The sequence below is a fragment of the Microcebus murinus genome, chromosome 7, assembly GCF_040939455.1.
Source record: "Microcebus murinus isolate Inina chromosome 7, M.murinus_Inina_mat1.0, whole genome shotgun sequence".
Classification (NCBI taxonomy): domain Eukaryota; kingdom Metazoa; phylum Chordata; class Mammalia; order Primates; family Cheirogaleidae; genus Microcebus; species Microcebus murinus.
Window position 1 is genome coordinate 50,603,944 of NC_134110.1, and position 17,441 is coordinate 50,621,384.

A 17,441-nucleotide genomic window follows, 5' to 3' on the forward strand; every position below is an offset into this window, starting at 1 on the left:
AATAGAAACTATAATACAGTGATAGGATTCAAAATTATAAAAGGCCTTAAAATTTGAAAGGTAATTTAGCCATTTCTAGTAAATTTGAAGACATGCATGTATTATCTATAATGTAGTTATATATATATATATATATATAACCCATAGAGGTTATTCTAATTTGCAGTATATGAGTGTTCATATCTCTTTACATCCTCACCAACATTTGTTGTTTTGGGACTTTTTGATAAAAGCCATTCTCATTGGAGTTAAGTAGTATCTCATTGTTATTTTGATTTGCATTTCTTTGATGACTAAAGATACTGAGCAATTTTTCATGTTTGTTGGCCATTAATCTATCTTCTTTTGAAAGTTTCCATTCATGTACTTTGCCCACTTTTTAATGGGGTTGTTTAATTTTTTTTCTTAATTTTCTTGAGTTCTATATAGATTCTAGTTATCAGCCCTTTATCAGATGTGTAGCATGCAAATATTTTCTCCCATTCTATAAAAAGACAGAAACAATATAAACATAGGAGAATGGGTAAGATAGTAAAAATATTATGAAAATAAATATTTTATTACAATTAAAAATAATTATATGCAGAAATTCATGAATCAACATGTATATATTTTGAAAAAAATGCTGTGTTAAAGAAAAATTAAAGACCAAGACCTCTATTATCTATACAATTTTAAAGTGTCCAAAATAATAACAGACAGGTGGATATATGGCTAAATAGATAGAAAGGTAGATATTTAGTAAACTGTAAGAGTCTTGTAAAAGCACACAGTAGTATAAATATTTTTATTTTATTTTATTTATTAAGCTAATTGGTGGGTTCAGATGTATTCACTACCTTAGTCCTTTTGAATTTTTCTCAAACATTTACAATAATGTAAGATATATTATTTCAGTAGAAAATAATACATGGTGATATATATGCTATATATATTTATATATATATGCACAGTCTTGTATTGCTTAATGACAGTGATATTTTCTGAGAAATACATCCTTAGACAATTTCATTGTGTGAGCATCATAGAGTGTACTTACACAACCCTAGATGGTATAGCCTTCTACACTAGGCTACATGGTATAGCCTATTGCTCCTAGGCTACAAACCTGTATAGTATGGTACTCTCCAAAACACTATTGGTAATTGCAACACAATGAAGTACAATAAAATACAGTATAAAAGATAAAAAATGATACATCTGAATGGGCACTTACCATGAATAGAGCTTGCAGGACTGGAAGTTGCTTTGGGTGGGTCAATGAGTGAATGTAAAGGCCTAGGACACTACTGAATACTACTGTTTACTTTATAAACACTGTACATTCAGGCTCCACAAAATTTATTTAAATTTTTTATTTTTTTGATAACAAATTAACCTTAAATTATTGCCACTTTTTTACTTTTAAATTTTTCTTTAAAATTTTGAATCAGAATACAACTTTGCTTAAAACACAAACACATTGCACAGCTTTACAAAAGTGTTTTCTTTCTTTATATCCTTATCCCATAAGCATTTTAATTTTTTTTATTGTTTGAACTTCCTTTTTATTAAAAACTAAGACACATTAGCCTATGCCTACAGGATGTCAGGATCATCAATATCACTATCTTTCACCTCCACTTCTTGTCCCTCTGGAAAGGCTTCAAGGGCAATAAAATACACAAAACTGTCATCTCCTATGATAACAATACCTTTTTCTGGAATACCTCCTGAAGGACCTGCCTGAGGCTACTTTACAGTTCACTTTTTAAAATAAAAGTAGGAGTATACTCTAAAATAATGATAAGAAGTTCTAGGAAATAATAAACCAGTAACAAAGTCATTGATATACTACACAATATCAAGTATTATATACTGTACATAATTGGATGCGCTATACTTTTATATGCCTAGCAGCACAGTAGGTTTGTTTACATCAGCATCACCACAACACATGAGTAATGTTTTGCTCTATGACCTTAGGACAGCTATGCCATCACTAGACAATAGGAATTTTTCAGCTCTATAATATTATGCGATCACCATTGTGTACACAGTACAGAGTTGACCGAAATGTCATTATGTGGCACATGACTGTATAGTAAAATATTCATGATGAATGTCCAGTGATTTTAAAAAATACTGAGTAATATTCTGCCATATAACTGTAATTAATTTGATTTTATGAAAATGTGTTTTTATATATCCAATTTCATATAAAAATAAATACCCAAATAAGATTTTCCTTTTTGATCTTAATACAATAAAATTATTTTCATCTAGGCATTGAGTAATAATGTAATTATATATTTCACAAGTAATTTATATGTAATAAATATACTAATAGCCATTATTTATTGGATATTATATGCCTATTTTCTGTGTCAAAATTGAATCTCACACTACAATCAGATACATAGAATATATAATTATTCTATACCTATTTTTCTTTCGCTCTGAACTTCAGCTTTTTGTAAGAAGAGTAGCAATTAATTCAATCTTGACTTGAATTTTTAATGTACGCTAATCTGATAATACAACTGTTCATTCAGGTAGTTACTTGTGTCCTATAAACCAAAAGCTCAGTGTCTCAATGTGTGTGTGTGTGTGTGTGTGTGTGTGCAAGCATACATGCATGCATGTGTTTGTAAGTGTGATATGGTTTATGTAATCCCACTGAGGAAAGAAAAAAATGTGTTCTTGAGCAAGGTCTCTTGCATCTCATTTGGTTTCCAGAATCCTGCTTTTTATCTAGATGGGATTGTGTGCCCTGCTGACATCTATAGATGGAATCCGAATCTGTGGCTAATGAGATTTGTGATCTGGTGTTAGGTTAGCACAGAATACATTAGCAATCCCTGGCTAGTCCTGTCTTACTTCATCTCCCAGTGAGGACTGCTGTGACTCACAGGACAGCCATTCCCCAGTGCTCAGCGCAGAGATATCTCTTTCCTGTAACAGTAACTTGTCAGTTTCATAAACTTTCAGCCAGATATTGGAAACACCAAATAGCATAGCAAGGTGAGAACTGCCTGGCTTCTGCTCTGCATGTACCAAGCCCATTAAGGAGAAACTAGGAACCACATGTCTGACCTCTTCACTCTTTCGTCCCACTTCCTCTTTCTCCTACAAACCCCTAGGTCAGAAAGGAGTGGATGATGATGATGATGATGATGATTTTTTGTTGTTTTGTTTTCTCTTGAAAATGAGACAAGTAGCCCCTGATATCTAGAAACTAGTCTGGCTTCATTTTGGTATAAACTGGTCTGGTACTGAAAGCCAGGTCTTAGAATTTTCCTGTTGAACAAAAGCAATCTCACAGAACATTATACATAATCACTCTGTAACAAGGATAAAGTGAAAGAAGAAAATCAGACCACTTCATAATGTTTTCTAAGCACAGACAAAAACAAGGTCATTGTGCATAACAAACAAAAATTCCAAATATGTTCTATTCTGGTGAATATGGATAACTGCTACTTCCTTTCCAGTTACAATTTTTGCCTCATTCTGTTTTTCCCTCCTCCTAGATAAGATCCATTAATATAATCATTAAATTATTGAGGGGGAAGGGGGCCAGGGCAATATACATAACCTTAACATTTGTACCCCCATAATATGCTGAAATAAAAAAAAATGGTATTAAAAAATTATCTGTGTTAACTGACAGTATCCTAACCAGGTTAAAGTCCTGCTCCTTTAAAACTTCTAAATTTATCTAACAAAAACTCAAACCCTTCAATAAGTCCTTTCTACCACTCTTCCATTAAAATATCCCACAACTAACCAAGGTGTACATCATCACTCATTGCAATGAATAATGAATCCAGTTTGTTCAACTACAGGTGGATCCTGGTAGTCTTGACTAAAAGTCACTGGCATATTTCATATACTTGTCAAAGTAAGGTATTCAAAAGTTTAAAATGTGACTTTCTTATACCTGTGAATAAATACATGCCAAAGATATCATTCAATCCATTAATTAACAAGGGAAGTAGGAGATGATTAATCTGATTAAAAAACATTTTGAGAAACTGGCTCTTTATAATTATTTTTAAAAAGAAAAAAGTAATTATTAGAGAATTATAGTTAAATACATAACTAGTCCTATAGAGGAGAAAAACAAAACAAAGCAAAACAAAAAATCTTTGGTGATATCTTTTCTACTCAGCAGAAATCTACAAGTTATCATGCAAATTTATAGTTTATTCAAGTGTTAAATCACAAAATAAATTACACATAAAATTTTCTAGAATGTGAAATAATTTTTGGGTGAGCTTACTAAACAATGTCTCAGGGTAACATTTAAATGACATGCCATATTTGTTATTGATTTCCATATCTTAGATATTTTTCCTTAACAAACATATCTTTCTAAAAATTAGAGCATGCCTAGCTATCATAGGCAAAAAGAGATATATTCTCTATGATGGACAAGCTACATAGTGTAGATTATCCAGACATGATTGAGGGAAAATATTAAAAATTTGGAAGTTTATCTCACAAAAAGAAGTATAGCTTTAATACAACTATCTTGCCACAAACTATTTCGTATGGTTAGAATCTGAGTGCTATTTAAGGTTACTCTCTGCATTAGATATATGACAAATTCTAGTTTAATGCCAGGTAGAGTAAGAAGAACAAAAGTAATAATTTCCTCTTTTCAAGATCACCTTCCTGCCCTTGGGGTTTGGTTAAAGGACCTTTCCATATTAAAATAAAGAGGAATTGTACTGAGGAAATAAATTAATAGCACTTAGAAGTACAAATATTTTGTTACATATAAATACTTAGGAGTTCAAACTCTTTGGTCTGATTCCTTGGAGAAATTTCAGATTCCAATTTTTATTAGAAGCAAATTTTTGGACAAGTTTATCATTTCTGTCTCAGAAACTCACCATATAAAGATATTAAGAGGAATAATGTTTTATTCAATAAAAATTTAAGTGCTAAAATTGGAGGGGAGAACAGTGATAAATAAAAATACAGTCCTGGCCTTCCTGGAGACTCCTGTCTAGTAAATAAGCATCGTCCATTGGGGGGAGGATTAAATGAGGCAATTACATAAAGAATTAAGCGTTATAGCTAATGTAATATCTTCCCAACTAATGTATAAAACAGCGTGTTTGCAATTTTAGCATAATGCATATAACAATTATTTAAAGACATCTACTTACAGGAATATGCAAAATGAGCTATAGCCTCACATAAATTATGAGAAATTGAAGGGGTTAATGAGAGGTATTGTTGGAAATATTTTTTAACATTTGGATTCATGTTTTTGTTATAAAAATCTTTCAAAAACTGCTATATAATTATTCTTTTTAACCAATTTTTATAAAATTCATTTGTATCAACTTTTAACTGAAAAATAAATCTGATAGAGTTTCAAAACAATTAAAATGTCATTGAAAGAAAATGATCAATTAGTATAATACCTATTGAGCCAGAGCAATGTATTATGAAAGAATTACACGTAAAACCTTTCAAGTAAACTGTAAAACTGCTTAGAAGAAGATTGTTTGGCAATAAACATGAATGTTATTTTCACATGCAAAGTGCATTGTCCCAAGATTCTTATAAACATTACTATAGAATTACTGAGAAGAGACATATTTATATGCATACTAAGCAATGTAAAATAAGTGGGAGAGAGAGTTAATGGCAGTGACATTTCTCATAATATTAAAACAGCGAATCATTTGGATATAAGGAAACCCCAATAAAATGTTTTCCTCAGGTTAGTAATCAGCACTATGCATACTACAAAGAAACAAGAGAAAGTGCTGACACAGACCTTGCATGGTCCAGAAATGCCTTGAAAGTGAAAGTCACAAATATCCTAAAAAATAAATGCAAATGAAAAATGCTCTAGGCTCAATCCTGTTCACTTGACTTATTCAATTGTAGATGACATTTTGGCAAAGGCAGTTTTTATACATGGAATTCTTGCTTAGAGTGGAGCAGTAGATAGAAAATAACACAGAAAGCCAAAAGCAATTGAATAAGAGTTGTTTGGGGCTTTTAGGATTTTATCTTCCAGAAAGACAGAATTTGAATTTTTTTTCTTTGCTTAATTTTCCCTATTTCTCTCTCTTCCTTCTTTTCACATTCCCTTTCTTCTTCCTATCCTTGCTCTTTCCTTACGCCTTGCTCCTTTTTTTCCTCTTTCTCCTCTTTCTCACCCTTCTTCTTCATCATTATCTTTATTTTGTAATGATTGCTATACAATTTATCCATGATCACATGACAATAGAGTTAAATCACATTTAAAAACCTAGAAGATTGTGCCTGGTGTCACCACTTCTATTCAGCATAGTGCTAGAGGTCCTAGCCAGAGCAAACAGGCAATAGAAAGTAATAAAGAGCATCCAAATCAGAAAAGAGGAATCCAGACTATTGCTTTTTGCTGACAATATGTTCTTATATCTAGAAAACCACAAAGAATCCACCAGAGACTCCTGGAGTTAATAAACAAATTCAGCAAAGTCTCAGGTTACATAAATCACTGTACACAAATCAGTAGCATTCCTATATACCAATTAACAGTCAAGTTGAGTGTCAAATCAAAGACTCAATACCATTCATGACAGCTACAAAGAAAATGAAATACCTAGGCATATACTTAACCAATGAAGTGAAAGTTCACTACAAAGAGAACTATGAAACACTGAAGAAAGAAATTACAAGCAACACAAACAAATGGAAAAATCTGTCATGCTCATGGATTGGTAGAATCAACATTGTTAAAATGTCCATACTACCCAAACTGTGTATACAGATTCAGTGCAATCTCCATCAAATTACCAACATTCTATTTCAAAAATCTAGAAAAAATAATTCTACACTTCATTTGGAACCAGAAAAGAGCCCAAATAGACAAAGCAATCTCAGGCAAAAAGAACAAATCTGGAGAAATCACATTATCAGACTTCAAACTATATACTACAAGGCTATAGTAACAAAATCAGCATAGCATTGGCACAAAAATAGAGACGTAGACCAATAGAACAGAACAAAGAACCCAGATATAAAACCAACCACATATAGCCAACTGATCTTTGACAAAGCAGACAACAATATACACTGTGGAAAAGAAGCCCTATTCAATAAATGGTGCTAGGAAAATTGGATAGTCTCATGCAGAAGAATGAAACAGGAACCATACCTCTCACTACTCACAAAAATTAATTCAAGATGGATAAAAGATTTAAATGCAAGTCATGAAACCATAAGAGTTATAGAAGAAAATATTGAAAAAACTCTTCTTGATATTGGCCTAGGCAAATAATTTGTGTCCAAGAGCCCAATGGCTATCACAACAGTGGCAATAAATAAATAAATGATACTTGATTAAATTAAAAATCTTCTGTACAGCAAGGACATAATCAACAAACCAAATAAACGATCTAAAGAATAGGAGGCAATATTCACAATCTATACACCTGATAAAGGGCAAACAACCAGAATCTACAAAGAAATCAGGCAAATCAACAAGGAAGTAAGAGAACATATAGGAATAACATTTATCAGGTGTCAGACAGGAAGGGGGAGGAGTGGATGAGTATATATATGCATAATGAGTATGAGGTGAACCTTCTGGGGGATGGTCATGCTCAAAGCTCTGATTTGAAGGGGGAGAGGGGGCAAGAGCAATATACGTACCCTTAACATTTGTACCCCCATAATATGCTGAAATTTTTTAAAAAGTGGGCAAAAGATATCAACAGAAGCTTTTCAACAGAAGATAGACTAATGGCCAAAAAACATGAAAAAATGCTCAATGTCAATAATCATCAGGGAAATGCAAATTAAAACCACAGTGAGATACCACCTTATCCCAGTTAGAATGGCATTTATTAAAATGTCCAAATACAATAGATGCTGCTGTGAATGCAGAGAGAAAGGAATGCTTATACACTGTTGGTGGGACTGCAAAAGAGTATAGCCTCTATGGAAAACAATATGGAGATTCCTCAAAGAACTAAAAGTAGACCTCCTATTTTATCCAGCAATCCCACTACTGGATGTTCATCCAAAGGAAAATAAGTCATTTTATCAAAGAGACACTTGCATTCAAATGCTGGTTGTGGCACAATTCACAATTACAAAGATGTGGAATCAATCCAAGTGTCAATCAATTCATGAGTGGATTAACAAAATGTGGCATATGTATACCATGGGATATTACTCAGCCACAAATAAGCATGAATTAGGACTTTTGCAACCATTTGTATGGAACTACAGACCATTATCCTAAGTGAAGTATCTAAAGAATGGAAATCAGTGTATTCACTATTAAACTGGAACTAACTAATTAGCACACATATACACAGAGGGAAGTATAACTCAGTGGAAATCAAGTGGGGGCAGGGAGGAGGAAGGGGTAGATGAAACCTATCTAATGGATTTAATGAACACTATCTGGATGATGGGCACGTTTATAACCCTGACTCAAGCATAGCAAAATTGATCCATGTATTAATAACCAAAACATTTGTATCCCCGTAATATTTTGAAATTTAAAAAAATCTAGAAGATTGTAACATCAGTATGTTTGGCCATTAAGCAAACATTTATTGACTACAATTATGGCTAAAAATCCAGGATCTGACAATAAAAATTATGAATGAAATTGACTTCGGTGTCCAAGAAACTTAATGCTTAAATGTTGTGCTGATTGAGTTAAAATAAAAAACTGGTAAACATGGGTTACAGTATAGTTCCAGCACAAGAGAACAAAGGAGTAACTGGTCAATTTTCTCTGAGAATGTTGAGAAAATATAGGAAAGGTCATAAGAAAATATTTACATGATACAGAAATTATTTCTCAATGTATGTAGAGGAAACATTTAAGACAATTATATAATAAATAGGGGTGGGTAAAGGGAGTTAAAGGGAGGTAAGGTTTCTATGCTTCACTTAAACTGGTAAAATGTCAACACCAAAAAAATAATAATAAAAATCCAAAGAATATAGAAAATTTAAAAAAAATTATTCCAAGATGGATATAAGCAAAGTGGTTTGGGGTATCATGATACATTCACAAAAAGTTATAGTTGGTCTTCACAGGCTACTAGAGAGAGTAATATCTGGATTCAATTTAATTTCTGGATTAAGAAATGAAGTTAGTTAAGTGCCTGATTAAAGACAGTTTTATGTATTATTACAGAGTACTTGTACTTCAGACTATAGAAGATATAGAGCCAATGTTTAGTTAAAACATGAGAGTTAGAAAGGATATATCTTTCTTACAAATTTCCAGATAATATATGCAGATTCTCTCTCCTCCAGGAAATAAAGATTAATTTCTCTCCTCTTGAGTGGGGGCTAAACTTTGAGACTGATTTCCAAAGAACAGAGAAAAAAACAAAACAAAACAAAACAAAAACACCAAACTGGCAGATAAAACCTTAGCTAAATGATCAAGGGTAACTTTGCCAGTGAAAATTCATGTCGATATCATTTGCCTTATGATATATACAATAAGAAGACCCTTCACCTCTGTTGTAGTGTTGCCAAAAACCATTCCCAAGTCCAATCATGACAAAACATAAAAAAAAAAAAAAAATGATGGACATCCTCATCCTAAAAAACACTTCATCAGTACTTTTTAAAATTGTCAACATCATTATAAGCAAGAAAAGGCTGTCTGAGACATTGTCACAAACCAGTGGAGGCTAAGAAACTTGATGGTTAGATACTATGTGCTATCTTGGTTGGTATCCTGAAATAAAAAGATAATATTAATATAAAAATGTTTGAAATCCTAATGAAGTGTGCATTTAATAGCCATGTGTCGATATTAATGTCCTAGTTTTAGCTAAGAAATTATATGCCATGCTTATGTAAGATGCTAACATTCAGTAAAACTAATTGAAGGGTGTAAGAATACTCTGTACTACCTTTGCAAGTTTTGTGTAAATCTAAAATTATCCCAAAATTCCAGTATAAAATTTTTAAAAAATTAAAAAAAATATTGGAGCCAAACCAACAGCAAGGGGACTGGTAACATAGAAGCCAGTTAGAAAAGCTATTAGGTTTACTAAGATCATGGATGGGAGATGAAGACATTAGAAGATTTGAGAGATTTGCATGATATTGCCTCTCCAGAACTTGGAGCCTGATGGTGGGTAGAGGGTGAAGTGACAATCAAGAACTAATCGTTGGTCCTAAAGAACTAGCAGGTGATATTCTTAGCAAGGTAGAGAATAGAGAAAGGGAGCTGACCAAGGAGAGAGGGTAATAATTGTTTCAATTTCAGACACATTTTACTATGGAAAACTATATTTCATCATATCTAAAAAACCATTATGCTGAAGTGCAATAAGATTATGTAACTGCAATTAGGAAATGTTAGGATGAGTAGCATATTATTTTCACAGCATATTTTAAAACACAATCATATTTTCCATTGATCTCCTTCATCTATAATGGCATAATACAATTTAAATGTGGAATTAGAATTTCCAATCATATAGTTTGGAATGTCACTGACCACAAAGTTCAGTATCGAAGATATCATATATAAAAATAGCTGTTCTCCTGATCCTTAGTTGCCCCATAGAAGATTTTTGTCTACAATTAAGTTCCGAGTACAATAGACTCTGGAGATATCATCTAAGAAACATTAATGAACACATTTTAATCATTTATCTTTTGTATATATTAATATGGATATATGTTATGTTACTCACTTGAGAATTGTATTATGTCATCCCAAAAGTTAGTATAATTCACATTTAGTAGTAATGAAAAAGTTGAATTGCAAAAGAGAGCAGCAGTTTAATAAGTGGCAATTGTAGCATAATAGCAATATCTGACTCACACATTGGTTCTGCAAATGTAAAAGTTGTGAATGGAGTGGAATGATAGATATAATTTAAAAAATCAAGAAATATGTGTTGTAAGTGATCTAGTGGTGTCAATGGTATTTAATTTGAAGTTATTTTGTGTCTCTGGAAACTACATGCGCAAATTAAATCTGAGTTGTTGTTGAGTATTTAGATAATGGAATAAATAGAGAGATGAAAGGATTACTAAAAGCCCAGCGTAGTCAGGCCAATTTGTCAAGATTGCCCGAGAAGATAAAAACACATATAATTGTTAGATCATTGATTCCTTGGTCAGATTCCTTCAGATTGCCCCCGTCAGTTGTCCTCTACCAAAATCTCTGAACTTAACTGTTGCATCTTAATTATTATAACCAATACATTGCAGTGAAATGAATTTTCCCTGAATTGACATGCTGTTCTCTGTCATTAATGCATTCACTTATACATTCATTCCAAAAATATTTATAGAGTGCCACTATACACCAAATAGCATTCTGGGTTCTTCATATGAAGCAAAAGAACAATATAGAGTTCCTGATCTAATGTAGTTCGTTTTCAACAGAGAGGAGAAATTCATGGATAAATATAAAATAGAATGAATATTATGAAGACATATAAAGTATATTTATTCCCTTATGCATTTTTAGTTCTTGAGAACTAAGCACTCATTTTTTAAAATGTGTAATTTCTCATATTACTGATTTTTGAAAAAAATATTATTAGATAATTTTTTTTGTTGTTGTTTTTTTAAAGACAAGGTCTCACTGTCACCCAGGCTGGAGTTCAGTGGTGCAATCATAGCTCACTGAAGCCTTGAACGCTTGGACTCAAGTGATTCTCCTGTCTCAGCCTCCTAAGTAACTAGGACTACAGACACACACCACCACACCAGCTTATTTTTACATTTACTTCTTTATAGATAAGGTCTTGCTATGTTGTCCAGGCTGGTGTCAAACTCCTGCCCTCGGTCTCTTCAAATGCTAGGAAATACAAGCATAAGCCACCATCCCAGGCCTAGGTAGATTATATTTAAAAATATGAGCCCCCTGTTTCACCATGCCCCTTTCTTCTTGCTATTTCAGAGAGGTAAAAAGTTTGCAATTGTTTAACTTTTTATTTAAATATTTTTACACATATTTCTAAAAATTAGCATTGCTTTCTTAAAAATACATTGAGAATGTTATCTATTTACATTCTATTGTAGAAGATAAAGATTTAGTATGTCACCATTCCCAACACAGTATACACTCATCACTCCTTGATCTTAATCAGATAATTCTAACAGAATCCTTTAAACTTTTTTTTTTTTTTTTTTTTGAGACAGAGTCTCGCTTTGTTGCCCAGGCTAGAGTGAGTGCCGTGGCGTCAGCCTAGCCCACAGCAACCTCAAACTCCTGGCTCAAGCAATCCTCCTGCCTCAGCCTCCCAAGTAGCTGGGACTACAGGCATTCGCCACCATGCCCGGCTAATTTTTTGTATATATTAGTTGGCCAATTAATTTCTTTCTATTTATAGTAGAGACGGGGTCTCGCTCTTGCTCAGGCTGGTTTCGAACTCCTGACCTCGAGCAATCCACCCGCCTCGGCCTCCCAGAGAGCTAGGATTACAGGCGTGAGCCACCGCGCCCGGCCTAAACTATTTAATCATAATAAAATGTACTAAGTGCACACATAATAAGCACACAGTGAATAAACCTTATAATCTTCACCTAGATTACTAAGTGGAACACTCAACAATCCAGAAACTCCATCATGACCCCTTTTAATCAATATCTTTGAAGATAACCATTATTTTGACTTCTAAAGCCATAAAGTTTTGCAGTTTGGGACTTTATATAAATGAAAGGAAAGTGTATGCATATTTTGTTTCTAGCATCATTTGTTTAGTGTTTTAAGATTCATACATGTTAAATAAAAGTAGTTTAATTTTATGAATATATCCCAGTTTACTTGCACATTACACTGTTAATAAACAGTTGCACAGTTTCCAGTTTTTAAGACATATTCTGAAAATGAAAATCAATCAATCCAGTAATACAGAAAGCAGCAGCTAGAGTCTCTTCCTACTTCCCTCTCTCCCTTTCCTCTTAGTCTTAATAAAAGCTATTTGCACACAACTAAAAAAAAAAACCGTACAAATTCTGGTCCTAAACCCATTTTAATACATACTTTATGCTGCACTTATATTCTCATACTTTTACTTTTTTATATAAATGCAGCCATATTGAGATTTAATTGACACAAAAATAAATTTCCAGTTTTATTTACTGTTTTGTTTGATACATATTTCCATCTGGCATAATTTTTCTTCTGCTTTGATGACTTCCTTCAACATTTCTTATAGTGCTGGTCTGCTATTTATCAATTCTTATTCTTTCAGCCTGTGTAGCATGGTAAAATCTGTATTTCATCTTTGTCTTTGAAGAAACTTTTGCCAGATATTTAACTGTAGACTGGCAGGATTTTTTTTTCCTTTAGTAATTTAAAGATGTTGCTTCATTGTCTTTTGGTTTTGTATTGTTTCTGAGTAGAGGTCTGCTATCATCCTTATCTTAGTATCTCTTTAGGTCTCCCCACCTGACTTGTAGGTGCTTTTAAGATTGGTTTAAGTACTTCATAATAATACTTTTTATTTATCTTCATGTTTCTTTTGAGTGAAAATTGCTGATTTTAATGTAGTCTTAATTAAACTTGAAAATTTCTCATCCATTATTTCTTCAAATATTTTTTTTAAAGTCTGTCTCCTTTTTAAAGAGACTTCAGTTGCATGAATATTACATTGATTGATGTTACCACTTAACTAATGATAATCTGTTCACTTCTTTCATTTTCTCCCTGTGTTTTCCTTTGAGAGTTCCAGTTGCTATGTTCATGGTCACCATTCTTTCTTCTGCAGTATCTAATATACTACTACTCTCATCCAGTGTGTTTTTCTCATCCCAGATATTACACACTTTATCTGTAGAATTTTAATTTGGGTTTTTTATATCTTCCATTTAATTTTTATGCTAATCTTTATTTTTATAAAATAATTAAAATAATAAAGCTATAATAAAGTTATGATAATGTAGTTACATTACAGTTATAATAACATTTTTAATGTTCTTGTTGACTAATTCTATCATCTGGGTCACATCTCGGTCTTATTTTGTTCATTGATTTTTGTTCCCATTATTTAGGTATATTTGCCTTCTTCACTGCATGTCTGGTAATTGTTGATTGGATATTCAAGATTGTGAATTTTATATTGTTGAGACTTGGATTTTTTTATACTTCTGTAAATATACTTGAGCATAATCTTCATTACAATTTTTAGTTATTTGGAAATAGTTTGATCTTTTAAGGCTTGTTTTCTAAGCTTTGTTTGGGGAAGACCAAAACAGTAAGTATATTAATTTTTCCTTACCATCTAGTGTTCTTCTACAACTTGAAATTTTTTACTTTCCTCAAATATAATTTCTCCTTTTTTATTCTTTTTTGCAAATATTTGCTCTTCATTGAATATTTTTAATAAGTAATGAGGCAGTAAAAAACTAATGAAAGTTTTAGTGTTTCAGTATTTGGGATACCTGGAACAGGAATAATATATGCTAATAGATCCATCAACTGCCTTATTTTGGAAATCTTTATTGCTTTTATGGTTAATTTTTTTCCCATAGGATAGTTAACTTTCTTAGAGAGAAATTTTCTCATCTCCAGAGTTGAGTTATAAACCTTTTTGCCAATATTCTATTTTAGTGGAAGAAGAAAGATGGGTGGAGTATATTATTATTCAATGCAGTACTCCTGTCCACAGTCATAATTGGTGTGTCCAAGTCCAAATTCTCAAATCCTTTAGAGATTATATCCCCGATTCTCTCCTCTGTTGGAGAGATTAATGGGATGTTATCTGAGCAGCAAGAAGGAGACCATCATATATTCACCAGCAAACTGGTATTAACTGAGTAGCACCTAAGTGGGCACATAGGTACTACAGTAATAGGGTATTGGGGAGGGGGCATGGGGGAGGGGAGAGGGGGCGGGTATATACATACATAATGAGTGACATGTGCACCATCTGAGGGATGGTCATGCTGGAAACTCAGACTTGTGGGGGGAAGGGGGAAAGGGCATTTATTGAAACCTTAAAATCTGTACCCCCATAATATGACCAAATAAAAAAAAAAAAAGAAGAAGACCATCTTATGGTCTAATTACTTTCAATACACATTTTTAGCCAATTTTATTTTTTAGTTTCAAATGCCGTATTCAGATGTACCTTTTTTGTCTCCTTCACAAGACTTTTTGTACAGCTATGGTATAAATCAGATTATTTCTTGATTCCCTTGTTAGTTTTTATTCAAGCTTTCAGAAGCCCCCTAATTCATTTCTTCTAGCCCATCTATTTTCCTAGCATCAAAACTGTAATTGGTGTTATCTCCTCTCCATAATGTCTTTTATTGTAAATATATGCCCTTTTTATCTTTTTATGACCAATTTGATGTGATTTTAAAAGGTAATGGAGATAAATGGAAGTGTTCAACTCACCATGTCTGCCTGAAAGACACTTATCTTTTCATTGCAAGATCCTAGTGCAATGCCTAGTACAAATGTGTCTCAATAAATACTTTTAGATGATTAAATTGTACTAGCTTTGATATATTAAAATAAAAGTACTCATAACTAGGGCAGTCATTGAAAAATTTAGTCTAAGAATTACTTGTGGTTACTCCATCTATTGAAAGGTTCTCAGGCTATATGGTAGTTTCCAAAGATGAAAGCAATAAAAAATTATTAATAAATATTTCACAAATTTAAAACATATTTTGAATTATGATTTTTACTGAAATGCCAAAATTCCCTGACTAAACCTTAATGTAAACTTATTCATGTATGATATAGATAAAAATCACAAGTTTTCCTCTACTAATATTTAGTTTGCATGTTTTTTCTATTTTAGATCACTTCTTTTTATTTTTCTAGGTTTGTTAAAATTTTAGCTTTTATATATACTTGTGAGCCACAAAAAATTAAGTCAATATTTTTTAAATTGTTTATGAAACAATGAAATAATGATAAAAGTAAATACAATACAATTCAAGTTAATAATTAAAGAGTAAACCAAGTTTTAATATAGAACTTCTTATCTTGAGTGGTGAGAAAAGTGAATCTCTTAATGTGATAGTTTTGAAACAGCAATCAGAACCAAACAAAAAAGTAGATATTGAAAGTGTGAAGATAAACATCTGAAATACAAAATTTATTGGACTTATACTATTCTATTACCCAGTAGGTTGCCTTTCCTTAATCTTCAAATAGCATCATGAAGCATCAAAGATATGATTTTTTTCCATATAATGCAAAGAGAATACTTCAGGAAACAAATATTGCATTTTCCAGAGCAAAAACAAGATAATGCTCACCCATACAAAATTGATTAATTTTGTTGCTAAAGGCAAGAGAATGCCCCAGAACAGAAACAACATTCAAAGTTCTCCCACTTGTAGCAAAAACACATCCAAATCAAACTACTTCTGAGGAGTTAGTAAAACCAGATATAATATTAATGAAAATATTATTTCAACAGAGAAAGCAGAATAAGCTGTCGGCAAAATTCCTCCATCAAATGACAGTTAGACTTCATATAAAATTAATGCATCTAATATGGAAAAGCTATTATTATATATGCATGCTAGAAGACTGTTTAATTTGCATTTGGATAAAAGCATGAATTTAGAGACTATATATAAATGAACCCTTGGATATGAGTAGTTCGTATAAGGATGAAATGTGCTTAGGTTTTCTTTTGCTTTTTTTTCTATTCAGTGATAGTCAGATGAAAGGATTTTAATTTACTTAATAGTTATTTTGTGCATCATGATTTAAATCATAAAAAGGATTAGTCTTTACCAAGTACAATCTCTAGGGATACAAGGGATGGGTTGTCCTAAAATGTTAATATGTATTTTCTTTAGTCAGAAAAATAGTCTGTTAGTAACAATGTTATATTGTTATTCATTTAATTAAAAATAATATAATAATAATGAAAATAAATATGAACACTTCACAATCCCTTATTTTTTCACCAAGACTTTTCAGTGTATTTCATAAAGAAATGAGTACTGAGTAAAATATCTTTCTTTGACAAAATGATATGCATTAATTGTTAAGTAGAGCAGGGCTCCCATAAGTTTCTGAAAAGACAAATTCAAAGTATTCATTTATGACACAGATGATGACAAAGAAGGCTTTTAATGAAAGTGATTTTGTTTTTATTTTTATGCTCTATGTCAAAATGTCATCTTTAGAATTGTGAATAAACTGAACCTCTCATTTCATGGTCAAAATGTCCTGGATGTTTAATTTAAAACAATTTACGAAGATTACCATGAACACTTCAATGATGAAAGTTTGAATATTGCCTAACACCTGATTTTTTTTTTATTTGTCAGACATAGCAAATAATGACGTGTTATTGGGCATATTTTGAAACCATGTTCAAATACTACAACGAATGATGAAAAAATGTTTTCTATCACTAAATGCAGTGTAATAAGGAGTACATAAACTTCAGTCTTCCACGAACAACTTTTCTACCTTGTAATAATGGAATATAATATGCTCATTGCCTTAGCATCTGTTGGAA